General features: G+C 42.4%; 2 long non-coding RNA genes across 2 annotated transcripts; one reads left to right on the top strand and one right to left on the bottom strand.

Moving 5' to 3' along the window:
- Positions 1-149: 149 nt before the first annotated feature.
- Positions 150-27,365, top strand: LOC121668105. Its single transcript, XR_006017256.1, has 2 exons — positions 150-391; positions 26,636-27,365. It is a non-coding gene; the product is annotated as an uncharacterized LOC121668105 (long non-coding RNA).
- LOC121668104 lies at positions 16,431-19,434 on the bottom strand. Its single transcript, XR_006017255.1, has 3 exons — positions 19,052-19,434; positions 18,892-18,974; positions 16,431-16,901 (listed from the first exon to the last, which is right to left on the bottom strand). It is a non-coding gene; the product is annotated as an uncharacterized LOC121668104 (long non-coding RNA).

Genomic DNA, 27,365 nt, shown 5'->3' on the forward strand with positions numbered 1-27,365 from the left:
GTGATGAGCACTTCAGTGGTGATATCGCAGCTGGATAGAATGCAATTCTCTGCTGGGCAATTTTGTTAATTTCAAATCTAACAAAATGTTAGTGAAACATTAAAATGATTGAAACTATATTGTCCATTTCAGAAAATAATGGCATTTTGGAAGATTTTGAGATCTATTTTGTTAATAAACTTAGGTTTTTTTGTGACCCTTTAATGCAGGAGCTTCAATGCAGAACTTGGAACCAGTCCAAAATATAGACGTCTAAAGTGCTCCAGATCGACATTTATAGCTCTGAATTACTGGACTGAATCCAGAAGCAGGTGTTTGATCTTTAGGTCTGCTTGTAAAGCTGAAACCACCAAGCAGAGCTGCCTGATCAACAGGGAACACTAAAGACAGGGTGAGTTTTAAGGCTAGTCTTCAATCCCAGTCTGTTCCTCAGGGCTGGATAGAAGTAATTCTGCCTGCTTAGGATCCACATTCTTAACCCCCACCATATGCACTTGGAGCTTTTGTCCTGAATTTTATGGATTTTGTCTTGAAGAGTGAAGTAGACTTGCTGCTCTTCAAACATTGCAGTACAACACAAAGGTCACGGCCTGCCTACCTCAATTTTTTCATCACTGTTCACACAGAAGGTAAAAGATTGGGGTGTAATACCCTTCTGCAGCCGTTGGGAGTTATTCCTCCTCCTTTTTAGAAACCTGAGGCATGAAATGAAGGTGAAACAGTGTTTTTAGTATTGGAGGGGCACTGTTGACACCTTAGCTGCAACTCAGTGTGTAGAGTAACTCCACATTAACTGAGACAGAAGGGGAGCTCAAGAGAGAGCATAGCTGGTGATTGAGCTGTTAAAAGGTGGAAAGGGATCTGGGGGAAGAATGTGTCTTCTGGGCCTCCTGTAAGGCCTGCTTCTATATTTCAGTCAATCAAAAGGTGTTAAAGGTCCCAAACAGATTTTGAAGAGAAAACAGACTAACATTACTCATCTCTGTTTCAGTGCAAAGTTCCTGCTGAGCTTTTGCTTTCACTCCTCTCTGCCAGGCCTGCTGTGAAAGCAGCCCCAAGAGAAGGTATTCCTACCCCACACAGCCTGCAGCCTGAGTTAGGTTTGCATTTCCTCAGGCAGAACAAATAATAGTTTCCTCCCCTGCTTCCTACCTGTCCTCTGGCCATTAGGTGAGCTCTGGTGGGAAGGTGAGCACCCTATCATCTCCAAGCTGTGTTTTAGGAGAATGGCAAACACCACTGCACTTTGTAAAGCCAGTGGAGGTTTCTTGGGAGCTTCTCTGAGCACAGCACTGGACTAAGTGCTGTGTCTCATTTTTGGATCCCAGCCAGATTAAAACCAGAACTACTCAGTCCCATTGAGACTGGTCAGCTTTGAACATATGCAGGCAGACCATGCCGGGGACTTTACAACTGAAAACCAAGGATGAATTTAGATGGCTTCAGGGGAAGCTGGTGCAACCTTGGTGCCTACATTCTGGGCAAAGAGCAGAAAATCTGCCTGGGGCAGTATTACTCACGTGGGCTGGGGAGGGAAAACAGGAGGAGCATCTTCTTCTTCTGGCATTGCCATGGTGTGGCAGACTGCACAGACTGTTTCCTACTTGTATAGAAAATACATATATAATGATACACTGAATACATGAATGATGATATGATGACACAGCCCTTGTCTTGAAAGGCTCACAGTCCTGCAGGAATGCAGGAGAAGAGCTGTGAACTTCTCTATCTCATGATAGGAACAATAGGTGTGGATTAGGAACGGAGTTCCCCTTTCTGTATCTTTCTGCCTTTAAGTTGTGGTGTAAAAACCAGGAGCTAGAAGGTGACCTGTGAGGCTGGCGTGGGTACCAGTCCCCAGGGGCAAAGGAACCAGAGGAGGTAAGAAGGCTGTTAGCTTAAAAGATTTCCACATTTCTGTGGTGAAGATGTAGGTGCTCAGCACTGGGCCACTGAGGTAAGTAAGTGTGTGGTTTTCCTAGGTGGCTGGGGGAGGAATTAATCCCCTTGAAGTGCTGCAGGGCCACCAGCTTGGGGGAATATTGCCAGTGTTACAAGCTGCTTGCATGTGACTTAGACTTCCCGCTATGTGACAGTAGCTGAAACACGTCCATGTGCATATGGTTACAATAATAGAGTTTTGAAGGCGTCAGTCCTGGGTTTCTGAGCCTTCTGTACCTCCAGATCTTTCTGAACTGTTTGTTACAGCAGTTGAATAGACAGAAAGGACATCATTAGAGCAGGTCTGTATTCTCAATTGCATAAAAACCTTGTACATCTACTGTCTGAAACCAGCACTCACTCCAAACAGTCATAACCTCCAGCTTCAATTTTTTCTGTTATCAGGACAAATTAACCCATTAGCTGCACAGACTCTATTGTGAGTCAGAGGTTTATGACTCATGTGAATAGAACACATTTCTATTCTGGTTTTAATTAACTTGGCCTCCACCCAAATCCTCCTTAGAAATGAAAGATACTAGATTAGCTGAAGTGTACAACACATTTTTATGGTTTGTGCTAAACTTACATGTGTATTTTTATGAGATAATGCTGCAAAAAACAGATTCCCATGAATGCACTAGCCTAAAAGGTAAGTGACAGAAGTGCTTTATTTGACAGACTGTTGAAGTATTGTAATTAATCTGGTTGGTTTGTTTGCCTTGCAAACTGGAAGAACAAAAAAAAAGAAATTCACAATTCTAATACCTTGGGAAAATATTTCTTGTCTTGATTCAGATAAATGGAAAACAAGTTTGTGGTGGTTAGAACTTCAGTAGAAGTATAGTCTTAAGTGGCATTTCCCATTGTGATTTTCATAATTTTGCTGCCTGAAAACTTTTATTTTCTTTCATTCTTTTTTAAGATAACATGTAAAGAATTATTTGGTCAGTATCCGTATTTCTAATTGGGTCATTGTGCCTTCTCTTCATAAAGCAATACTAAAATCAAATGAACTCAAATATAAATTGCAGGGAGGGTAACCTGAGCCACTGAGTTGAGAATACTGTCAAAACAGAAGCGATACTAATTGTATTTACACAATTTTAAAAGAATCAAAAGAAAAACAAGGAAACAAAACCACCCCTCTCTAATCCTGACAGAAATCAAAGCATGAATCTTACTTATCACTAACCTTTCTTCATGACGCTTTAGAAATTCTTAAGGCAAATGAGAAGCAGGCATTCAGATATTGGTGGAGCCATCCCACCCCACCACAATCTCTGAAGAACCAAGCACAGAATAAAAGCAGAGAGACTGAGGGGAAGAGAGAGAAAGGTATCTTTCTGTGATCACTTTATAGTTTGCAGCATGCTCATATAACACAAGAAGGGTGGGCCAGCTGGACATAAACTAACCCAGAGTGATAAATTAATCAGGAGTATGCTCTGTGTGCCACCATCTGTCTGGTGACTAATAAGTGAGGCTTCTACTTTGGCAGGTTCCAGGTTACCTGTAGCATGGAGAGGAGAGCTGGAGGGAAAAGGTCAGGTTTAAGAGAGGTTTAGTTTGAGGGGCTCTGAAATGAAAACTTGCATGGGGACCACTACTTCCCAGACTCTGCAGTCCCACAGTTTAATTCCAGTGGCTTAGAGCACTTAATGGAGATCTGCCTTCAGCTCTGCCTGCTGCCTGTTAGTCCTGATAAAGCCCTAACTCACCTTCTCGTTGCCTAAGTGGTGACATCAACACTTTCATCAAAGCAAGGAAATTAATTTAAGGGCACGTAGCAGACTCAGTTTCATTTAGCCAGAGCTCCACATCCAGACCCAGAGATTTTTCTGGCTTGGAGGACACTGTTCTCCCGTGCAAGAAAGGGCAGTTTGGCAGTGAATTGTTACAATGTGCACTTCCCAATCACTCTAGAAAGTTACCGAGGTGGTAGGAGGCAGATTTAGGGCACAGATTTATCTACTGATACTGTGAACAGTTATGCTGCTTTTCTGGGACATGTGTATTCCTCAGTTGGAAGTTTTGAGCATTAACTTCTGAAATTCCATTGCTGATAACTAGACCTTGCTTTTAATTTTTCCTTTGCTACAGTGGATTTTTTATGCCAACATTGATTGAGGTTGGATTACCAAACCTGTCTGGATTCCTTTTTTATGCTTACAATAATGTCCCTTTATTGGACAGAGCTCCTTTATATAATCTAGAAAGCATTGTAGATCTGCACCAGGGTGCAGAGGATGATGTGGTGATTTGACACTAATGGGCAAGTTACTCTGAGTCAGCTCTCCCTCCTTTGGGGATATTTGTACGAGGAAATCTGCATCAAAACTCAGGATGTTCCCATCACCATGCATGCTCAGTAATGGAAAAGATCCAGGGCTCTCCTTTGCTTTGAACTTAAGGACATTATGTGTGGTTGTGCTACTAGAAGGGGGCAGAAGTATTTGTACCCTGATGTGAGAAAGAGGATGGATCTTGCTGGGCACAGCAGTCCCAGTGCCTTTATTAAAATATTTCCTAGCAAGCCTGTAACTTGCCTTCTGAGCACTTCCAGGAATTTAAGCTGAACTATCTTGTGCTGCTGGGTCTCCAGCACTTTAACCCCAGGAGGCTTGTGATCCTCTGTTCTCTTCTCTAGTGTGACACGACCTCACCCAGTAATTTTGGTGTCAAGACCGTTAACTTCTGCTGCTTCTAAGCCTTCTTTCCCAATGGCTCAGTTACCCAGGCAGACCTCTAGGATGGGGAATGAAACCACAGGAACACCAACAGAAAACTGCTGTCTTAAGTCAGACAAAATTTTCCACTAGGTGAATTCCCCCAATTAAAAATCAGAAGATTTGTTCCAAGGAACCAAGACACGCCTGTTATTTAAACGCAATTTCTCTTTTATTACTGGCTTATTAAAACTTACCATTCTCTATTAATCAGCATTTCTTAATTAACATAAAATTCCCAAGGTCTGGTACAATTCCACTGCCCACAATCCATTTCTATGCAGTTCATTTCTATTTAGACTACATATTGCTAGATCATGCAGGATTATATTGCATGCTGCAATTATTTTCAGGGAGGACTGTGACACTTGGCCTTGATCTTGGCTTTCTCTAGTACTGAGCAGTGTAAGTATTCTATATTTATTTATAACTTGTTGAGGGGAACAACAGAGGCTGCCTGACACTGCACTCTCTTCTTCTTTAGATTGTAATTCTCCAATAGGTCTCTCGGGAATTACAGGGAGGAGAGCTTTGCCATTTGGAGAAAGAGTCTTACAATTTAATCAGAATACAATTTTAGCCAACCAGCTAGTTCAGTCAGCCAGCCCAATTATGGTGTGGGTTGAGCAAGACTCTGTGCTCAGGGTTCCCCGGAGTTGTTTTTAGCTATGAAATGAAAATAAGAAATTATGTCAGTTATACTCTATTGACTCCTGGTCCTACAGCTTTCAGGAGTGTACAGCAGCATAGCTTTGCCTAAATTTGTATTTGGCATCTCACTGCTCTGACTGGGCTTTGCCACCGGTTGAAAGCTGAACTGGGAGTGCTCATTCTGAGTGGCAAGTTACATATGTGCTTGTCCCTGGGCTTGTGCATATGGACAGAGGTCTTGTGGACTTGTCTCTGCTTTTAACCCTCGCAGTGCTGCAGGTGAGTGCTCTTGGTGCAGGGCTAAAAGAGCTGCGGCAGCTCTCCCGTCACCATCTAAGAGCAACTTTCCTCAGTGCCACTGGTTATCTCCTGCTTGACTGACTCTCCTGAGATCTTGTATGAGCCTTTGTACCAAATTTTTCCTAACTACTGTAACCCTTCAAAAATTCCCAGCTCCCCAAGCCCCCTTCATCTGTTGGTACCTTACCACCTACCTCATTTTCTATCTGTCCCTTCTCCCTGGTTAAGGCAGTTGCTTAACCCAACATCAAACCATCAAAATCATGCAGCTGGGCATGCCACTGTTTCACCAAACCCCCGTTCTTTCCAAACTGTTCTTAAACACTATGTCATTCCTGTTTCTTTTCTCCAGGCCGCATTAGGGGCTTTGAATGGTTTCTTTATCTGGCTGCATGTAACAACTGATAGAGCTTCTTATTTCTATCATCAGCCTCTCATGTTCTATAGACACACTGAAGACAATCTTTCACTCATCCTCCTGCTATAATTTTAAAAGGCAGGATTGAAAGAACTGTAACAATCCCTTCTTGCCACAACCCAGCACATCCTGCAACATAATTTGCAATACCTTCTTCTTTTCTCCTAAGGATTGTTTCAAGGAAAAGATCCAAATTCTGAGCCAGCAAACAGGCTGTGGCCATTGCTTCATTCCGTGCAAATACGTGTCTGCTCACACAGACTGAAGTTTAGTGCCTGCACACCATGAAGAGTGTGGCTCCGTGTCTCTGCCCATTACATTACAGTGCAATATTAAATCAGAAATGTGCTGGGAAAACCTCAAAAGAGCCTGTGTTTGGATACCTCCCAAATGTTTTGGTTTCTTGTGTGCACTTACAGAAGTCAGAAGAGAAACAAAAAGGCCTATAAAAGTGCTATTGTTCTTCCCCTTCCCTTTAATTCTCTGTTCCTGTCCATTTAAATGGGTGTAGTCTCAATTCACTCTTTTCTTCACCCCTCCATTGCTGATGCACATTTCTGTGCATTCAGTGCCATGGACATATACTGTTTAAAGCAGTCCCTTGTTACAAAGTGAACATGGGATTTTAGGCATTAACTGAATTTCTTATAGGTTAGTTAAAAAAAAAAAAACCAAACCCCATGGAGTTTACACATATGAAGGTTATGGAAGTTAGGAAATGAAGATGTTACACTTCTCACTTGAAGTTGAGTTGCATTTCTGTCTGTGATACTGTTGGGTTTTAAGCCCAGATGAAATTAAGTGATAAAACCTGCTTCTTTAGTTAACAGTGTCATATGCACCTGAGGACAGCTTTATCCACTGATCCCACTCTGAAGCTTCCCATTTTATGAAATAAAAGTTGTATATTTGTATGTCTAGAATTAATTCCCCTGCTCTGCAGAAGATGAAGCTCCTTTAAATTTCTTTCCGTCTCTTCAGCAAGTCATGTGTGCTTGGAAAGCTTTGCAGGCTTTCCAAGACTCTTCCTCCTTATTGCAAAGCCAGTAATTGTCTTTTCTCAACACCACTGGGCATAGGTCAGGCCAGACTTACGGAAAACAGAAATAATATTTTCTTTTTATTTGAAGTAAGTAGATTATATGGTATGGTCTGAATTATTCAAAAAAGTCAGAGATATTTGTGTAATGCAATGAAATAAAACTGTATCTAAATATGTGCTTTGCTACGTTTCAGTTAGATCTTAACATTTGAGATTGATTTTGCATCTAGGATAGTATGAGAATTAATTCCAGAAACAAGATATAATCAGTTTACCTTTCTTGGCACTGTATCTTGCTAAATGTAAAAAACCTCTTTTCATTTACTCTGTAATTATCCTCGTGTATTCTTCAATGAAAGCATAGCAAGGATCACATTTCTGGCACATTTGGGAGCAAAACAGTTAAATTGCTAACAAATAATGTTTTGTAGTTTGTATGAGAGCCAAGAAGATTAATGAAATGTTCATGAGAGAGTCTGGCAAGTGGCCACATTCCTATGGGAACATTGCAGTAGTGAGGTTTAACGGAGCATGAGGGACATTAAGAAACAAATGTGTGGGAGTTTTAGGGTGAACTGTAAATGATAAGAATCTGGTAAAACTAGATATCATGTATTTTGCCTTTGAGGCTTTCCAGTGGATCTCTGTAACATTTCTCATCCTTATCTAAAGTCTGTGAGGAAGATGAGCAAAGTGCACCCTCCTTGGGTTTTTTAAGAGCAGCTGTCAAACACTTGAGCTCTGCTGACTTCTTTGAATGTTACAGCAGATGTAAACTCATTAAACAAATGGCTACAAGAAATGAGTCTTCTAGCCTGACTAGAGTTTTTGTATAGAAGCTCCTCAATTTACTGCTTAATCTGCCAGCCCTCCCAAAACTTCCGCATGCTTTTAATGGCAAAAAGTGGCGTTAATTCCATTCTTTTAGACAAGCCAAGGAGAAACTGCATTACTGCAGTGTTATTTCTATTTCTGCTGTTCCACCACCTCCCCTTTCACAGCAGTTGTCCCTGAAATACATCCTCATTGACCCTGGGTATCCACTAACATGCTATATTTCTGCTAAGTTATTTAATGTTACTTTTAATCAAAGATAAGAAAACAAGCTAAGTTTCCTCTGTTTCAGAAAAAAACCCCTCTTTTCAGTAGGTGGCTAACAGCAATCAAACACTTCTCTTTATCACAACAAAAGATAAGAAAAATGGGAAGGTATCAATTTCCCTGTGAGCAGGGCAGGCATTGAAATATGTGTGGACTCCAGCAATACACTTTCCAGAGGTTTCCCAAATTATCTAAAATAATCCTCAGTGATCATCGTGGATAGCTATTAGTCAAGAAAACCTGTGTCCTTACTTACCTTTCCACTAGATGGCAATGGTACATGGTAGTTACGTGTACTTTGGGCAAGGAAACCTTTAAAAACGAAGATTTTATTAGAGGTCTGAATATCTCTTTAAATGAGGACAGTCAGACTATTAACATATGCTGGAACTCAGCTGTCTCAGCACTCCCTGTCTCGAGCAGTAAAACTAATTCTTTTTTTTGAGTAACAAATGCAATATCCAGATTTAGAAGTTATGGGTATGGATAATAAACCCATTCAAAAGCAAATACAGAGCTGTGGTGATGAGGCTGCCTAACACACCGAAGTTTGTGTTAAGTTTCTGCTTTCTTGCTGGATGAGGCACTTTTCTGGTATTAAAATCAACAGACAAACCAGTTCTTGAGGTCATGTCATTAATTTCAGAAGAGTTACATTAGGGATGTTTGTGGATCATGGATTTTGTATTGCAAAATTAAGAATGCACACTACATTCTTCTGAGGAGGAGAAAAGACTATTTTTTTCCTGTGGTGAGTTAGAACAGCATCCAAAATGGGACTCCTTTGCAAAAGCTGCCCCCAAAGCCATTTGAAGGCTTAACATCCTAAAGGAGGTGATATTGGTGGAGGAGGGTGAGAGGGAGAAGAGAGGCAACCAAAAAAATACTTTTTTTATGTACCCAAATTTCTGAAGAAATGCAACAGACATTCAGACAGATGGGATATCTGAACTGGTGAGTTGGTATCTGGAGACCATTTGAGGTCTGCCTGTAATTTAGAACACACCATGGCAGAGCTGCGTTTTCCTAAAGCATGGCAGTCTGTTGTGATGCACATGAACAATTTCCCTGTGAGAAAGCCCAGAGTGCTCTACCTGACCACAGGACCTGCTTCCCAATGTGTGGGTAGAAAACATTTGCTTGTTAAAGTGCTCTGATTTAAAGAAAATCTTTCATGCATATCAATGTAGAACATGTGTCCTATGCTAATCATGTGCTTCAGACTAGAAGTTTTTTAATAGATACCACCTACAGAATTTTCAAATTCATTTCATGACAAGACAAGATCAAATTCAAAATACAGAAGTTTAACTGCCTCCTAGCCGGAATGTTATCCCAGCAAGATTAATAACCAAATGTACATTGCTATATAGAGATTTGGTTTTAATTACTGTTTTAACTTCATTCTGTATTAACAATTTATCATACTACTATTCTTATTTACATCTGTTTCTGGTTGTAGCAAGGAACCAGACAGTTACATTATTATCAGTGAAACATTTTGAAAAGGTTTTGATTGGTTTTGTTCTTCTGTTATAACTGCTTATGACTTCTGAAATGAAATAGATACTGAAGTTTAGGCATTGATCCACGTCTCTAGCAATAAGGTGATTTCCTTCCATTACTCTGCCACCCTGTTTCCATCAAGACCATGGCTGATTTTCTTGGACTTTCCAGATATGCCCACTTCACTGGCAATGTCAGGCATTCCTTAATGTCTGGCTTCAAGTCAGAGTCAAGCAGAAGCTTGAAGCAATAGGACTGTGGTGGTTCCTGGCCTAATTAAATCTGAGCTGCTGTTCTACATCCTTCAAGTGCCTGTCAATACTGATAGGAATTAGATGCCCAAATATCATTGAAGAGCTAGGCTTTTGCTTGTTCATAGCCCTCTAGATTGTTACTTCAGCATCTTTGGAGGCCAAGCCCTATGAAAATCCACATCTTCCAACTTTTAACTCCTCGGGAATTTCACAGGATGTTCAGCAAAAGCCTTGCCCTTTCCTCCTCCTCCCAGATCCACTCCTGTTAGCCTGGTTCACGCACACACAGAGACCCAGGTGTTGCCAGCAGCCTGCACAACACCCCAGCAGCCTCATGACAACGGGGTGCTTGTCAGGAAAAGGGGCTGCCCTCTTCCTTTGTGCAGAGTTCAGCAGAAGCTTCAGAGATGCCAGCTGTGCTTCCACAGCAGCGAACTCGGAGCCACTCGCGTGATCCACGGTGAGCGTACAACCGAACAGAGCCAAACGTGCCACATTCCCCCTGGTGCTGGCTCCTGCAGGGACATCACACGCCCTGTGCTGGAGTGTTTCCCAAATTGGCCCTGCTGGATGTTCTTTTGCATTGTGCAGGTGTGTTAGTGAGGGGTTTACACAGCAGTCTCTTCAGACTAGCTCTGATATTTTGGGGGAAGGTAAAATGTTACATTGCAATCTTTCAGACTTGGAAGCTCTTCACAGATTCCTTTCTGCCTGATGTGGTGGTTTTAGTCCTAAGAGAGAAATCTGGACATAGAACCCCTCTCTCAAAGTGTCAGGGAGGCTTTCCAGAAGCTTCATGGTTACAGCTGTATTACATCAATCCCTGTAGCTGTTGAAAAATCATGTCTGCAGTTGGTGGACATGGCAACACATCACATTCTGCTACATTCAGGGAAAAATAGGATTTTTTTACAGCTCAGCTCTAGTTGAGGGGTCCTTGTGAAAGTCCCAAAATACTGTCAAGCAAGTACAAGAATTAATATTACTAATGTTGTCAAGCTCAGAAACCATTTTTCAGGGCAGAACTTCTTCAAGAAAGAGAAACAAGAAGTTAAATCCTATGATCAGGTCCGATTTTGTCAAGTGAAGAGAAATGGGTTTCATCACCTGCTGTAATAGACCCAACTGCTCTTGTCTAAGTGGAAGCTCTGACAGTGCATTAAGAATTGTGTTCTTGGATTCTTTTGGTTCTTTTCTTTTCTCTTTTCTTTTCTTTTCTTTTCTTTTCTTTTCTTTTCTTTTCTTTTCTTTTTCATCTATTGACCTCTGACAGCAAGTGAATGATGCTGTTTGGGCATAAGGAAGTGACAGTTCCCAACATGTTACCCTAATGTTACCTAGATTGGTGCATGTGGTTCTACACAAAAAGACCAAAAAGACCACTTGTCAGTGTGGTTCTAATGACCAGACAAAGGAAGAAATCCTTTCTTCAGAAATTCAGAGTGGAAATGTGCCACAAAGAATGGGAGTTTTGTTCTAGAATACTTTTCTCTCTCAGAAAAAAAGATTAATACCTCTTGCAGGATCTGTGTTGTCTTCTTAATTCTGAGCATCTGTCTGACATCCACAGTTCACCCAGAAAGCCAGACAACAAATTTTAGAGCAACAGCCTTCCGAGGAAGTCAGGAGTAGTGCCATGTAGTGCCATGGCTCAACCAAATATCTGAGGTGGCTGTTTGTAGTGTGGCTGTCTCAGCTCAGCTGGTGGGCAGTGGTGCTGAGGAACAGGAAAAACCCCTTTCTCCTTGTGCTGGGAAGTTCGTCTCAGCTTCGTCTCATGCTTTTTTCCTAAAGCCTCTTTTTCTGCCTCACACCCTGACAGTTTTATCTGCTGGATTACAAAAACACTCCAGCAAATCAACTGTAGGAAATGCAGTGGTTGGGTCTTCTTCTTGGACCCATGCATAGAACTCTAAATACAGTTGGGTATATTAAAAAAAAAAAATCACAAATGTAAGTCAACATCATGGATTTTTAAGGTCTGAGTCATTATTTAGCATAAATGTCAACAACAGTCCTGCTTTTGATTTAATGAGAACTGTAGACTCAGATCCATGGGTCTGATTTTGTCTTGTCTCAGCCTTATTGGAAATTATTTCAAGTGTCAATACCTTAATGTATTGATGGTGTAAAGCACAGTGAAAACAAAGCACCACACAAAGTGAGAGTCCTTGTTTTCTTCTCAGACTTCATAGCTGAACAAACTCAGGCACGTTCTTTTTATTTACTGTGTGTGTCTGTACAAATTCATTGAGTTTAAGGAGTGAAACTTAGTTAAGGAAAGAAACTTGGAGGAACATGGTTAATTCTCACAAGTGAGATATGTCTGGCCACAGCACAGAGAAGAAAGGACATGAAACTGATTCTGTCATTGTGTCTGCTCTTTCCACCTCATCTTCCTGTCACTTTACTTCCAGAGCTATGGTCACAAGTATATTCCCTACCCTCAACATAAGATGAGAATTCATTTGATTCTCCCTGGAGACTGGTTGGAGGCACAACTCCAGAAGGGGTTATGCTTGGTTAGTGCCCCTTTGTAGAACCCTTAGATACTGTACTGGTAAGTCAGTGGGAGTGTGCCTGTGAGAGGGAATAACAGATTTGCTCCTGACATGGATGAAACCAGAGCTGCTACAGGAAGACAGCAGCCACAGCGCTGACTCCACGAGGCTCTGGTGTCACAGAAATGCCTGTCACTGCTCTTGGGCAAGAGCCCACTGCTTGTTAATCCCCACTGTGAAAAAGAGGGGAGTGATACATCTATAACTAAGGTTTCCCAAAGTAATCTTTACTAATTAGTCAAGAAAATGAGTAAGAAATATGTTCTTTCCCTCAGAAGGCTCTAATCCCACTTGACTGAGCAGTATTAAGCAATCCTATCAAAGAGAATGTATTATTGAAGCAGTCCTTGGGGCAAAATTAGACCTTCAAGAATAAGAAATAATGAGAGTTGTAAGGGGGAGAGGCTTTTTTATTTTTAGAACCAATATTAAAGAAGATCCTTTGCTTCTGAGTCAAGTTCCCATGCTTTTTCATTATGTTCTTTGGCTGAAGTGGTCTTTAGATAACAAATGTGTCAAGCTGTTCTGTCTCACTAAGTTGGAATTAGGTTATGTCTGTGCAGAAGAAAGTTTTGGAATAGCTGCAAAAACAATTACAATGCTGCTTGATTCACTGATGATGTTAACTGTAAATCCATATTAATCTAGGGCTGGGCAGGAGTTGCCAGAAGGATTCATTTTCCATGTAGCACGACAGATGCTTGTCTCCCTTTCCTTTTTTCTGGTGCCTTAGACCTTGGATATCTCCAGTATTTTCTGAAAGCATAAACAGTAGCCTTAAGCAAAGTTGCAGTTGATAGGAAGGTTGCAATAGCCTATATAAATCTCCTTACATGACTTCAGTTCTCATAAAGCAGCTCATAATATTTTAATCATAATCTGGAAGTACTTGAATACTAACACATAGGAAGTACTGTACCAACAGCTAGTTTCTTACTTAGGAAACTTTACGATGAATATTTCTCTTTCTGATATGATTCTTACTAAGGAACAGATAAAAATGGAAGATAATTTTTTTTTACTCCATTTTAAAATAAGATAGAAAGTTGTTCTTTCCAGTCAGATGCCACATCTCTTTCTGTTTGCAGGAGTTTTCCAACTCTGTGTGTGCTGCTGAGCTATGACAGGCAATTTGTGTGGGAATTATTTCTGTTCGGAGCCGTGCGTTTGCAAAAGCTTGTCGATGCTTGTGTTGTACTGTGCAACTGTTAAAAGCTGCTTGGAGTTTTACAAGCTATTCTAGGGATAAGCAGAGCATGAAAAAATACAGCACACTGTTTGATTTTGCCTCTTGTAGATAGGTGGCCTGGCAGGTTGTCACAGGGTGATACCCATTTATAAGCAATCTTGAAGATCCAAAGGCATGGCGTGGGTGCCAGGAGCTGTAACTTTGGTGTGGGCTCCTGGTGTCACCTCAGTGTGGCCACACCACCAGGGACTGAGCCAGAGGTGAGTTATGCAGCTGCCTGACTGAATGCAGAGAGTGGGAGTGATGGACCACAATCCCACAGATCCCTGCTTCTAGGAAAACCACTGCAATAAGAACTGCTGCTGGGAGATTGCAGCAGAGTAGAGAAACAAAGAGTAAAGTCCTGTGTCCCTGGCAAAGCCCACATGAAGAATTCAATTAATTTTGGTACGTTGCTGAAAAATTAGCAGTTCTATGGTTGTGAGACCAATGAAGGTATGATCAATATGAATAGGGCAGTTTATATTCCCAAGCATCTTATTAGGCTCTCTGCAGACTCAGGGAGAACTTGCTGTTTCAAAATATGTTTGAATCACATTTTCTCCCCAGGCAGGAGAGCTAAAAAGTTGGGGGAGGGGAGGGCAGTGGTTAATGAATAGCAAAGATGGGTGCAAATTCATGTCACAGAAGTTGAATAGAGATCACAGATCTTCCAGGCCCTTCTGTGGCTGGCACAAACAAAGGAACCACTAAATTGTTCCTGTGACAGAGACTGCACAGCCCGTGAAAGGGTCCTATTAAGTGTTCTTTTACCCAGAACATTTAGGACTGTAATTGCTGATGCAAGCTACTTGGCACAGCAACTGACAGTTCATTCATAACTTGGTGGTTTCTCCGTTAATAACTTACCCCCTAATTAGTTCCTGTGAAGGTACTTTATGAAATCATAAAGTCATATTCTTGTGACTTCTCCAGTATCACATCTGCCCCACACTAGCCACGAGGGACTGGAATTCACCAGTCTGCTGAGCTGGAGCTGGAAGCTGTCTGGGGATGGGAGAAGGTATCAGCTGCTCTGTGTTCTTCTCAGTCCTAAAATTAAGGGTTGAGCCAGGAGCAGCATCAACCAGGGCACTTAGCCCCCTCCAGCACCCAGCTGGTTGCTGGGGAAGTGGAATGCATCCCTGCAATGAAACATGCTGTAAAGACCACTCATTATAGTGACGCCATGTCCTCTGTGGTTCCCCATACTCAGGTATGATCCGCATCCGTAGGTCTGAGGATCTGATCAGGATTTCTTTTGGTGCCTAATGATTCCCTCTAGTTCTTATTAAGGAAGTTAAATATATTTTCTGCAGCTGATCTAAGGATAAGCTGGCTGGCTTTCATTTTCTCCTGTGATTCCTCAACCCTGTTTTTAATATTCAAAGATGATAACGGACTGTTGCTACCGTTCCCTTGCTTTTGGTATGGGTTGTTCAAATGAATTTCCAAGTCCCTGACCTTCTGCATCAGCAGCACCATCTGCTTGAGAGTGACATTTTCTTCATCTTGGCAACCAAAGACCTGGAGTTACAGCTCTTTACACTTCTTTTTACCGTGCAGCAAAAAGAGTCTTTTGAAACAGAAAAAACCCCACACCACATTTTTACTTTATTGTTTCATGCTTACCTGTGCAAGGTTATCCAGTGCAACCATCCAGTGCTAACTCACCTTTCAGAACAAGTTCAGAGCTGACTGCTGTCTGCACTGAGACCACTTAAGCAGGATATTGTCCTACAGGGGCTGTACGATTTGAGATTAATTTAATGGTGGTCTTAACTCATGTATTATGCAAGGACTTTTTTCTTTCACTAGAGTTAGGGGTCTGAATTGCAATTCCAACTGGGTCTGAAGTTCTCTAAAGGGCCATCTCTGTGCCACCAAGTCCTAGGAGAAATTGATGAAGCTTGGGTAAGTAAATGGTTAGTAAAAATCTCTCATCTCTCTAAAATGTATCCAAGTGTCAACATAAAGCTGGAAATCTTTTTGCCAGGTCTTTTTTCTTAGTCTCAGTCACAAACTTCCAGGAAATGCAGTTTTTTAATGCTTCTTAGCAAAGGGTCCCATTTAGCCAAGTACTTTGTACCTGGATATTTCTGTGATGAGTAACTCAAACAGATGCACTACTGCTACAGCTAGGTCTCCATCAGTTAACCCAAGTTCCTTGCTGTTACGTTATTTATTAAGATGGTTATTTCTTGAACTGAAACTTGAGATACCTATTAACACTTGTTATGAGCTGAACAGATGGCTATATATTTCTAACCCCAAAAAATATGTTATGCAGCCAATACAGCTGTCCTGCCATCCAGAGGAGTCATGAAAATTAAAATAAGCTAAACTTTACCTAATTTATTTTTCATAAATATTTATTATAAATTTTCTGAAAGGCAGATTTTATTGCCCTAGAAAAATGCTAACTTTCATAATACTTCACATGCTGTAAAAGAAAATCCCAAGACAAGACATGCAGATCAATTCTAATGATGACCTGCAGAGCAGCAGTTTAAAAATTAGGACCTTGGCTTCCATGAAATGATCAGATATGGCCATTACACGGGTAGAGGGTCCAGAGCATGAGGTCTTGGCAAAGCATCTTTTGCCTCACCAAGTGCAGTTTCTGAGTTGGAGCTGAGCAGCACAACCCAGAGCCACTTCTGAGCTACTGAAGTAGCCTGAGTTGAGAGTGGAGGAAGGGCAGGATTGGCTGAGGATTTCTCTGGGAAGGTGTGAGCTGAGGTGGTGTCAGGACCAAGGGATCTGTCCAGAGTGGCCTCAGCCTCTCCATGAGTGGAAGGAGCATGAGTAGTGCTGGTGTTTGTGATGCTTCACTTCTGGCCATGCCAGCCTGGCACACAGTATCAAAGTAACTTTGTTGTAATGTTAAATGTTTTTATTATTTTTTACAGCCTCGGGCTTTATGGGATTTCTGTCAGCCAGCTGCAGTCATGACAACAATAAAAATACATGCTTGTTCCATGGATAGGATGCTGGTAAAGGTCTTGTAGTGGCTGCCACTGGAACTGAAGCTGTCCAGTTGTCCAGGGAACAGGTGTGGGAGGCCAGCAGTAGGCTTGGCCAGCCTTGCTCCCAGAAGGAGCTCGGCCCATGCCGGCATGAGAGTAGCACAGAGCAGGTGAGTACCCCTCTTCTACAGTGGAGGGAAGCTGAAACACAAAGGGGTTAAAAGATTCCTTTGAAGTCAAGCCTCCAGCTTGTCCCAAAGCCATGAATAAAGCCACCGCTTCTTCAGGTTCCACCAGAGCATTCCACAATTATCTGAGGGTTTTTTTCTAGTATCTACCACTAAGAAATACACTGAGACCTATTTGTGTGGTCTCACAAATAGGTTTACTGATTGCAGTAAACCAGGCTGCGACTCTTTGGGGAGGAAATGCACAGTGAAAAGCTATGGACTGCAGAACCTCATTACTTCAGTCACCCAGAGTGCAGCTCTGACCAAGGGCTGCTCCACTTCCCTTCCAGGGAGGGGAAATGCCAGCTCTGCTCTGATTCCCTGGGGACTGATGCCTCTAGCATGAATGTGGCACTACAAAAGGCTGGCAGTAATGCCCACACAAACTGAAGTTTCTTCTTCAATGTCGAAACTTGGGAGCTGGGCTACACTGGCACTGAAGAGGTCCCTGATACTGCAACCCAGACCACCATATGGCCTGGTTACCCTGCAAAGCAGCTCTGTGGGACACCACTGAGGGATTTCCCAATCCAGATTGCTCACCTGGCTCTCTCTGCTGCAATGTAGGTTCCAGCGAGGGTATTCTCATGCCTCTTCTGTAGGGCAGCATGAGGACATTTGAACACCTTTGGTTTAAAACTGCCCACTTCCATGGGCAAGGGACAGGAGAGCTGTGGATTAACACTTAACTTGATCTCACTGATTTTGGTCTAGATGTTAACACTGTTAAATCTGGAGTTTCACTAAGAATCATTGCGAAGGTGCCTTCCCAACAGTTGTTGCTTGAAACAAATAGGGGCTACTGTGCTCAGAACCAAAGGCAGCAGCCTCATTTTAAAACTGACATCTTCTGAGAAAAAGAAAACAGCCTGCCATGTAGACAGAGCAGGGCTTCAAACAGTTTTGGGGAATTTATAGATGAAAGGAGAAATCTTTAATTACATTTTTTTAAAGCACAATAGTGGGATATCCTTAGAATCACAGCTCACAACTCAGCTGGGCTGGACAGTCTGGGGGAGCAAGAAGTGAAAATGTGTTAACACCGTAGCAAACACAGAAGAAGCAATCTTAATTAGATGATGTGTGATACCTTTTCCATGTACTTTTCTTTGGTATGTTGTTAGGAAATGGGCCAATTTCAGGAACGCAGTTTTTAACTTTCACTACTGCAGTGGGGAAGCTGATAGCCTGTGCAAAAATATGGATCAGTATCCTGGGGATAAAACCAGACTGCGCTGACTGACACACAAAGAAATTGTCTCTTAAGAAACCAGAAACCTTTAGAACTGTAGGACTGTGAGGGATTTCAGAAAATCACTCAGTCTAGCCCTGCACTGAGGTAGGATCAAATACTCCCAGACCACCCTGGCACACGCACATCCTAACTTCCCAAAAACTTCCCGTGAGGGAAGCTCTTCTGGCCCACCAGTCAGGCTGTTCTGGTGTCTCACTAGAACAAACGTTCAAATATGATAATGTTACACATAAAAGTTGAACTCGATGATCCTTGTGGGTCCCATCCAACTCAGAATACTCTGTGATAGCTGTGAAATTAGATAAAGTGCATTTTTAACTTAAAATTTAGGACCTTTTTACATTGCTGGAGCAATATGAAAGGCCCACTAATGCAAGTGAAAGCAGGGTTCTCAGTTTCTGATGGCATTTCTAAGGTTATAGACTGGAAGAACTTCTAAGTACAATGATGTTATTGGCTGCATAAAGAAAAGTAGATCACATACTTCATCTTTTCTCTGAGAGTGTTGTACGTACAATGCCAACATTTGTATTGTCTGGACATAATAAAAAGAACTGCCTTGATAACAAGAGAGGGTGCAAGATTCTGAAACCATCTGGCATGTATTTTAACACATACACAATAGATTTTTGAAGTAATTTAATTTTTTTCCCCCGTGCTTTGTGCATTGCGTCTTGCTCAGTTTAGCACCGAAGGAGAGCTTTACCTGTTGTGCGGCACATCCCACATCCACATGGAGCTGTACGGGTAAATCTGCAGCTCATCTCCTGCATTTCTGCCTGCCCTGCCCTGCAGGAGACAAGAGACTGCAGTCCCTCTCTGGTTTTGCTGAAAACAGAACAGGTCTTTTCCATTTCTTTCCCTACCTGGAATCACCTGTGGATGTCCAGGCAGCTCCAGAGCCGCACGCCGCGAGTTTGCGGAGCAGCCCCGCGCTGCCCTGCTCCGTGCCCGTGTGCCGAGGCGGCTGGCCGGGACGAAGTGTGATGGGTGATGGGTGATGGGTGATGGTGATGGTGATGTATTAACCCGCTGCACCGGCACACACAGGAGGCTGCAGGTGAGGGCGTGCCCCGAGCACAGCCCCGGGCTGCGGGCACGGCAGCTCTGCAGCTGCAGCGCCTCAGCCAGCGAGGCACCCAGAGCTGAGGGGCCTGAAAATCTGTTTTGTTGCATGACGCGCCATAATTGACAGCAAGGTATCTGGTCTTCTTCTCGAATGCCTATTCTTAAGGATGTTTTCTCGCGCTGTGAATGGAATAAACCAGTTCTGCGATCTGCTGCAGGCCCCACCCTGCCGAACCCTGGCTAGTTAACCTGTAACTGATTGCAAAACCGGTTTGAGTCACACGCTGAAGAAAGAGACGTAAATTAGCTTTTTAATCACTTAACTCCCCTCCTCACCAATAACATAAGCCATCAGTTGTTAATGGTGGTGCTGTAGAAGAGCACAGCATGTGTCATCCATTTGCCACACTTTAATTGATCTTTTCATGCTTTTGGAGATTAAAAATTAAGCAGAAATAGAAGTCCCTCCCCAGTCCTGCAGCCTGGATGCCAGATTTATACCCTGTTTGCAGGATTCACATGGATGCCATGAAAAGCTCTGACATAACTGAGCAGCCATAGTTCAGCTGATGTGCATTGCCTTGCTAAGCCACTGCAACTGGCTCACATTTCTGAGCCAATGCTCATGAGATGTTGGGAAATAGCCACAAACCCTTCAAACCTGGGCAGCAGAACAAGCCCATGTCTCAAACAAACAGTTTTTACTTACTGTTTTCCACTGGCCTGAATTAATGAGGCAGGTTAGACAACAGTCACCTAGAGAAAAGAAAACAGAACAAAGAGGTATTGCAGTGCTTCATATGTAGGATGTTTATATTGATGTGTTACTAAAACAACTCGATCCCATGCAAGTTTGTTTTCCCTGTTGTTTTGCTGTAACACATGGCCAGAAGGAGTCCAGCCTAGGGACTGAAAATGTAAAGTCAATGAGTGCTCCTTCTGAGCAGTTGTTCCTTCCAACTGACTTTAGATTTCTCATTGCCTCTGGCCCTTTTTCAACTTTTAATTCTTTTATTGCAAAAGGGAGCAGAGTGAGCAGGAGTTACAATGCAGAGATACATTAATGCCTAATTCCCGTCCAGATGAAGCCAACAAGTGAGTTTTTCCTGGGCTATGCTGAGGCCACACAACTGATGGAGCCCTCTTACCTTTTTGAGAGGTACACTGGTGGCCATGCTCCTGGTCTCATGGAAAGGGCAGATTATTTCCCATTTCAGTTCCCGGTTTGGAGGGAAATATCCACTAACGGATATAATATCCACTAATCTTGCCGAGAATTCTAGAAGAAACCCACTGCTTTCTTCTGCAAGGAACACAGTAAAATGCAAATAGTATCTCTGAAGGAGAACCTACTATTCTCTCACAGAGCAGCCTCCTGCTAGGCAGTGATCCCTCCATGGGGTTTGGAGGAGTGGATTTATCTCAGGCAGAGGAGGACATTAAACTTAAGTTTCCTTCAGTGTTGAGTGGACTGAAGCTTAACTATTTTGCTGCAAGGGAGTGAATGGCAATGTCCCCTTCTTCCTCTCTGTAAAGCACAGAGGCCATCTGCCAGTTTGAAAAGCAGAGCAGAGACACCCACCCTCAGCAGAGGCCACTGGGGTCCAAGTCACAGCAGGAGAGCAGCTCCTGTTATGCCGAACAAGTGTCTGTGCTGACAGAAGGCAGGCCTCTAACTGGTTTCCTACGGATTTCCCTTTTAGCTGGTACTGGTACTTCTAATTTGCCTGTGCTGAGTCTTGTTCTCAGGCACCTGCCTTTTCCCAAGCATTGTCAAACATGAAAGCAAATGCGTCAGTCAAGGTTGCAACACTGAGTGTAGGGGAGGTTTATCCTTAAGAGCATCACGTCTGGGGTCACTTAGGCCAGTACAGAGAAAACATTTTAAAAAGGAGTGAAGGAAGAAGTATTCTCATGAAAAAATGGTGCTTTTGTTAAGGTTTTATTCAGGTGATTTTTTTGTGTGAATGACTCAAACAAGCAGTGGGCTGGCTCACAGAACCTTTTTGTGCTGAGGGGTGGCAGGTGGTGGTGTTCAGGCAGAGTTCAGCCAGGTACCACTACTCATTGCTAGTATGGACAAGAGGAGGATTAGTAAGATTAGAGGAGGAAACAGTGCCCAAGGAAGGGGTTACAGGCTTCTAATTTTGTCTAACTACTACCCAGGGTTTCTTCTTTACTTGCCTTTGGCTGTTAAAAGTGACTCAAACGCCTTCACTTGCCTACAGCTATGTATGTAAGGCCATTATTATTAATAAATCAAACTACTTCCCTTTGTATGTGCTTGGAAGGAGTTTAACGTGCTGAATGCTCTGCTGCAGCTGAGAACACAGCCCTTCTGAGTTTCAGTTCTTTCCAAGAGTTACTGATGTCAGTTTGGAAATACCTCTCTTTTACAAGCCATTTAATTGCTTACTTTAAAAATTCACTAAAGCTCAGCTGGGGCCTGATTTTCAGTGAACCTCAGTTCTGTACCCACAAGGAATTTAGATGACTCTGTGACCTCGTAGTAAGTGAATAAATTAGAAAGATAACTTTTAAAAACTATTGATTGTATCTGGAATACATGTGGGATAAAATATCTTAGGGCACAAAGAAGCTGTTCTCATTTAGAATACTTTGGAAGCTGACTTGGGAACAGGTTGGGAGCTTGGCTCTTCAGCTCTACCAGACACCAAAAAGTTGGAAGAACTACCAGAGAGGATTTTTATATGCAAATAAGAAAGAAAAAAGAACTACTCGAGGGCAGTGTGGTGTATGTGCTTGCATTGGGAAATTCTGAGGTGCTACAGGTGTATTTGGATGGTACAGAGATTTGCTGTTACCTTAGCTACTGTGAGGATTGCTCTGACCTCCCACTACATTTTTCAGTTGGTAAAAAGGAAATTCTAATGCTTAGGGCACAGGGGTGGTGTGAGGATCAACTGCTCAATGTGTATAAAGTGCTTTGAAAATGATAACTGTTATGTAATTGGAAAATGCTGACAGTTATCATCCATCTGGGACTGATTATGAAAAATAACAAATTAATTCATTTCCTCAGGATCTAGAGGGTAAAAGAAGCATAAAACAGACAAGGCTGTGCAGGTGGTAGAGTAACTGGGCTTGTGAGGTCAGCTAAGATGAAATCACATGTGAAATGAGGTCAGGATTCTCTATGTTTGTGATAAACATTTGTCCATTACATCATCTCATTGTTTGACACTTCTACCCAGCTCTTTAATGAGCATTTACAGGCCCTGTGACTCACAGGTGTGTGTGTCCCACGAACCTGTGACACCACTGTGGGCAGAGCACACGGCCCCAGGCTGGGAGCATTTACTGACCAGTGGGACTCGTGCTCGTCCCTGGCCTCTTTCTGACAAAACCTGGCCATGAAGACTGGACAGCTATTCCCCCACGTTTGGGAGGCGTTGCTCCTCCTGCAGGACACTGGTTTGGGAGGGTCCTCCACTTGCATGGATCACTCCAAGCACTGGCAGTGTGTCCTGACTGGCTCTCGATGGGATGTAACACACCATGAGCATAGGAGCAACAAAGCCAGAACAAAGAGAGCATTTGCAATCAGGATTAAGCTTCATAGCAGCCACTCTATCCACTGGAGCTTGCAAAGCTGCAAAACTCTGAATTTTAAATGCATTAAACAGTTGTTTTAATTTCATTTAACACTGTCAGTCCAGTTAGTGTTTGTCATTTCTGGAACACGACAGAAAAAGCAGTGAGAGAAGAGACAGTCTGATGCTGAAATGAGAAGTGGGGATCCTATTCTGATGGGGTAGAGCACCACCCAGCCTCAGTGGCTCCTACATCTTCAGCTGGCTCTTTCTTACCCCTGTCTCTAAACTGTCTTCCGAAATACCGGCTAGATGAAAAGCATTTGTGGTTCCCCCTGGGAAGGATGAGGAAAGGTCGGGATTTACATGGTGATATTTACTACTACAAATTCTGTAATAGCCATTCCAGAAACTTGGTTCAGTGGTTCTCATCCCTGTGAACTGAGCCCATCTAACTACATAACCATACACCATTAGGGTTTCCCAGCAACTTTTGGAAATTTTTTCTTCTTTCATTACCAATCAACTCCAAATTAGTCTTCGTAATTTTCCTACCAAAAAACCATGTAAACCTGGCCTTCAAGGATTAGTCGCACTAAGGAATGCATTACCTCTCTTTAGATTTCCTTTTATACTCATTTGAACATCTAAAAAGTCAAGTTTAATGGGAAATAGGAATATAGTCTTGTAAGAGTCCCTTTCTTTCCAACCCCCCCCCCCCTTTTCCCATTCAAAAATAGAAAGATTGAATCCTACTGGGTTTGTGCTGCCTGAGAACTGGTGCTGTGCTCTCTCAGCTCCCCTGCTCTGTTCTGAACAAACCCTGAGCTTTGCAGCTGTCTGGAACTGGTGTGTATTCTATTAGAGCAGAAGAAAAGAGAAAATAATGCAGCAGGAGAAACTCAGGTACTTTTTGCAAGTCTCATTATGCGGATGACATAGAAGAGTGTGTGACAAGAGGACAGATATCTTCTGACTTCTTCCCTCTTAGCAACATTGCCCTTAACGCCTCTGCAGAGCTCAGACCTTCTCGCTTCTGTTTTCTCTAAATTTTATTTAACATGTGTGATTCTGCATGCATTATGAGTGGAGAAATGGAAAAATCAGTGCAAAATAAGGATAACTGTATTCTAGTTGGGCCTTTAGTGTGCAATCTGTCCTACCTGCCTTGCTCACATATTGGGTACCCCTGCCACGCGCATGAAGTTTGGGTTTGTATTTATCAGAACTTCCAGTGACACTGTGGGTTTTGTGTGGGTAAGGGCTGTTAAACAATTCTTCCATGTCTGGGACAGCTTGTTTTCACTTTAGACACTGTCACTTGTGGTTCGCTGGTTTTGGTAGCCTTTCCTCATGTATGGCAAGCTCTCCCTTAGCATGTGGCTTTCCAGGGACTAGGTGAAGCGGCAGCCAGGGAAGTCTGTATCTGCTGCTCTTGGTGTGACAGGATCGCATCATGTCCCTGTGAAGCTGCCTGGCACTTTCTCTAGTGAAACATCTTCCATTTCTTGAGATGGCAGAATGCCTCTGCCTGCAGAAGTCACCTGTGGAGTCATTTTGGTGAGATAAGTGGATGCTTGGGAACGACCTTGGGCAACCGATCTCGCAGCAGATGGTGCTTTTAAGTGCTTTGAAATATTCTTTGGATGTAGATTTCAAGCATGAGCCAAAGGAAGCTTCTAACGGTACTTTGGTGGTTAAACATTAAGGTGTCTTTCATTATTATTGTTACTGTTATTTTTATTGCTATTTGTATTATTATTATTATTATTATTATTCATGTGTCTAGATAAGCATGAAGAATTCCCAGAAGAGGTACCCACCTAAACTCCATTGAAACCAAAATAACTTAGGTACTTAGATATTGAAGAGGATTAAAAATACCTGCACCTAACATCAAGCATCTAAACACCATTAGAAATCTGGGCCAAAGTGAAGGGAGAGAACAAATTATGCCATTTGCATATTAAGCAGGCTGAGAAATGCTCAAAAACCTGATATTTTTATGAATCAAATAGATACTTTGGGAATTTGAATGGGAATTGTTTTCTCCATTTTTTTTTCTGCCAGCACAAAATGATGGGAACATCACAAAATTTGTAGCGCAAAATACATTTATTAAAGCCCAACCACACCAGTGGTTTTGATAGCAATTCATTTCAATCAGTGGCACTAGGAATTATTGCTGTCAGGAGAAGGAATAGGCTGCTGTGCCTATATTGTTTGCTCTAAAGCAGGACGAGAGCCACACCATTTTGGTGTTTGTGATTTCATCAGTGGGAGAAATACACAGCCCTGGACTCTGGTCGTGTCATTTTAAAAAGCTCTGAGTTCACCTTTAGAAATAAGCACCCAGGATTGTCTGAAATTATACATTTCCACTCTCTGTACTATTTTAACTCAGTTGGGCTCTGAGGCTGTGGTTCATGTCCTGGCTTCCTCTCGACTCAGTTATTGTAATTCATTATTAAATTGTTATTTGTTTTCATTCTTTACGCTGTCTGCTGCTTTACAAAGCTCAGCAGCTGGATTTGTAATATGGAGAGCTCTGTTCCATTACATTACAGCATCCCCACAGCATTTTTTTGTTGGCATGTTCAGCAGCACATTGATCTGGATATTTAATTCTTTGCACACTATAGATTAACCCTAATCTATGCACTGCTTTAAGCATTTCCTGGGATTAGCAGTTTTCCTAATCTGAACTGCAATCCAAATACAAAGTTTTAAAATTCTTTCAGTGTTTGTAACCAAAACACTGATTCCAAGTGTTGTTGAGCTTTGAGGTTCATTCCAAGTCCAAAATGGGCTCTGGATCTAGAATTTGCAAAGTCCGTCTTGTTTTCATCTGCCAGTGCTCTCTAAACAGATGAGAGTTCACTTATTCCTAGAGTAAGCAAGGAATTCTGTTAACCCTGTATCTCTGGGTGCTGTTTCATCTCTTGGAGACTTAAAGGCACCATCTGGTTTTGGGTGGCTGAGCTGAAATGTGTAAGCCATGGTCCCTGTACCTAGTGCCCCCTGCTATCAGCGGTCTCATTAATAAAGACAAAAGTGGTTTCTGTACGTAAAGCACAGCCCAGCCTCCACCTTATCTCTAAGTGTGTTCACACTTGCCTCTGCCCCAGACTCAATAGGACTTGCACTCTAAATAGTATTTCTCTGACAAATGCAAGACTTGATTTTACTGCAGACCTTTATTCTCTAATTCTTTTGCTTGCTCTTCCTATCCTTCCTTACCTTACTCCTTTCATGGTGAAGTTAATTCCCTTTCCTCACTGCTGTCTCCTGTTTCTACTACTTCCTATTTTTTCTTTTCCTAAACTACAGTCTCCCTTGCTCTCCCAGCTGGTTTCCTTTCAGCTGTTCTTTCTGCCCCATCAATTCTTTTTCTTTTTCTGCTTTTCCTTTCTCCATTTTTATCACCCTTTTTTAAACATTTTTTCATTTTTCCTGTCTTCTGTCTGTAGTCTCAAAAATTTCTCTCACTTTCTCTCCTAATTTCTCTGTCTTTTCTCTTTCCCCAATCTCTCTCCCTGAAGTCCTTTTATTGGCGTCTGTCTCTTGAATCTCATTCTTTCCCTTTCTTAACACATTTTCCCATATTCCCCACTTGTATGTCTCCTTTCTAGCTGAGATAAGCATTTGTCCCCAGGAAATGCCCCTGCCTGGGCTTGTCCCCATGTCCCTTTGTTTTCTCCAGCTTTTGTAATTCTCAGCGCACCTGTGTGCCTGGAGAAGCCATTCATCAATAAACAGAGGGCAGGCAATTCATCAAAGTTCTGTCTATGAATGTGCTGCCAATGTACCTTCCTTCTTTATCCATAGGGCCTCCAGAGCCTCCCCTTGCATGGAGAGGGTGGCTGGATGAACAGGCTGGCTGATACTGAGGCTGTTTTTACCATCTGTCAAAAGGCACAGACCTCTCTCTCCCCAGTATACCACTTTTTCCTGTCAGATATTCACAGGCATTCCAGGTACGTATTTTTTGAAGTGACTGCCAGTGAGGTATGGCATGACATGACAGTCTCCAGGATATATGAGCCAGGAGGCAAGAGAGATCAATACTTGACAGACTTTCCCTACCTCATTGTTCAGAGGACACTGGTTTTGTCTGGAGCTTGCTGGCTGTGCTTAGCAAGGGCCGTGGTTTAGTCACCACACTGGTTTGCTGTTCATCCTGGCCTCAGTTTTGGCGGTTTAATTGGTATGTACAGTTGTCTGTGAGAAAGATATTGTCAGGACTCAGCCTTGAGTTGAAAACTGTGGATTGTGGAAGAACTTTTACATTGTGCCAGTGGAACGTTTCCAGTCCTCCGCAAGACGTTTGTTTTTGCCTTTCTTCCATGGGAGCATTTCTTCCTCTGAAGGACACTAACATAAAAAGCTTCAGAACCTCAGAAATAGGATAGTGTGAGCCTTCCCTGCTGCTTGCAGTTAACAGAAAAATATGCAGGCATCAGGTAAATTTAATTATTCTTCCACAATTCTGAATTCTGAATTGCAAAAGAGCTAGTGAACTGTCTGTCTGTACATACAGCAAACAGCTACAACCTGG

Source organism: Corvus kubaryi, unplaced genomic scaffold (assembly GCF_017639235.1).
Source record: "Corvus kubaryi isolate FWS band 111438036 unplaced genomic scaffold, C.kubaryi_AGA036_p1.0 37384, whole genome shotgun sequence".
Classification (NCBI taxonomy): domain Eukaryota; kingdom Metazoa; phylum Chordata; class Aves; order Passeriformes; family Corvidae; genus Corvus; species Corvus kubaryi.